This window comes from Trachymyrmex septentrionalis, unplaced genomic scaffold, assembly GCF_001594115.1.
Source record: "Trachymyrmex septentrionalis isolate Tsep2-gDNA-1 unplaced genomic scaffold, Tsep1.0 scaffold114, whole genome shotgun sequence".
NCBI lineage: Eukaryota > Metazoa > Arthropoda > Insecta > Hymenoptera > Formicidae > Trachymyrmex > Trachymyrmex septentrionalis.
In genome coordinates, this window is record NW_017304269.1 from 1,823,274 (window position 1) to 1,824,768 (window position 1,495).

General features: G+C 30.7%; 1 protein-coding gene across 1 annotated transcript in view; it reads left to right on the top strand.

Annotated features, from left to right (window-relative positions):
* The window catches only part of LOC108753774 (interleukin-1 receptor accessory protein-like 1), a 243,830-nt gene that overhangs the window by 162,887 nt on the left and 79,448 nt on the right, over positions 1–1,495 (top strand). The window lies entirely within an intron of this gene.

A 1,495-nucleotide genomic window follows, 5' to 3' on the forward strand; every position in this document is an offset into this window, starting at 1 on the left:
TATTGTGTTTTTATTGTATTATCAAACATGCGCATCTTTTTCAATATACTGCATGTAAATACGAATGTTTTTAAAAGCTTTTATAATAAAAGGTTGAAAATCGCATATAAATCACATGTGTATAATAGAAAATAAAAGATATTGTGTTTTTATTGTATTATCAAACACACGCATCTTTTTTTAATATATTATATATAAATACAAATGTTTTAAAAAATGTTTATAATAGATAAAATGGAAAAAGCAGGTAATATTTTTGAACGGCTATTGTTTCACTTATACGACACATATTTTAGAAATAGTACGAATTATATTATATTTAAAATATATTTATTTCTGAATAATATCGTACGGAATATAAGTTTTTTAATTATTAACATATATTTTTAGATGAAATTAGAAAATCTTTGCGGAAGTACAATTTCATCTTTATGCGAGTCGTATTATAATTTTTATCAATAATTTTTCTTATAGAAGAAAATTACTGGAAGAAGAATCGCTAATAAAAATTTGTAATATTACTGATAAAAATTGTGTTACAAAAAAATTATTGGAGGAATTTAATATTGCTGAGAAAGGAAATAAATACAGAAAAAAAATTCATCTCGCAGGTTGAAGATATTAAAGGATTTTGTGGGAAGGAAGGGATTTCTGAGTGCAAGCACAATCCCTCAGGGTAGAGTCAAACACCTCTGTCGACATATTATCCTCGATAAATTTTTATGTGATCACTTCACGCGCATCAGTCTCCTAATTTTTCTCCCGTTTTCACGAGTATCAAACCACCGTGTCATCCGTCGATTCTTTCCCACCTCTTCGTATCCCATTTGCAACCATCATTTGCACCCTTCTTCAGAGCTTTACTCTTCGGCGACGCCGTCCGTTTTATCGCCACCGACCTTTTGGGTACTCGATTTACGGTACGCGCGAGCTTTAAGAGATAGGCGAATCCTGTTTATCCTTACGATCTCTCTTGTCGTAAAGTCCTGAATCCTCGTAAATTCTGCTACGCCAAAACGTCTACTCGCGACGAATTATTGTCGCATCAGTAAATAGATACGTAAGGACGTCAGAACACAAGCGGATTTAAAATGTCTGAAACGGTGTAATTTCCAAGATACAGGGTGACAAAGTTGAAATAAAAGTTTTGTTTTTTCCAAAAATGTTGAAAATCGCTCGGGTCATTTTGATGAAACTTTGTACGAATGTTTCAAGATGACTGATTGGTTTTTTTTAATTATTAAAAAGAAACTAAATTTTTCCTCCGAAAAACTTTGAACATCCTGAATCATTGAAACTAAACCGCGTTGAACGTACAAAATTTACATCTTGAATCAATGTTAAAAAAACTTACCTCTCTTTGTATTTAAAAAGTATTAAGAAAAAAATCCGAGAATAATTAAAGAAACGAGAATCTGTACGAACACGAAGAAGTACAATATAAAACAAAAAAAAAAACAAAAAAAAAATCGAATCCCGAAATTACTCTTATTGG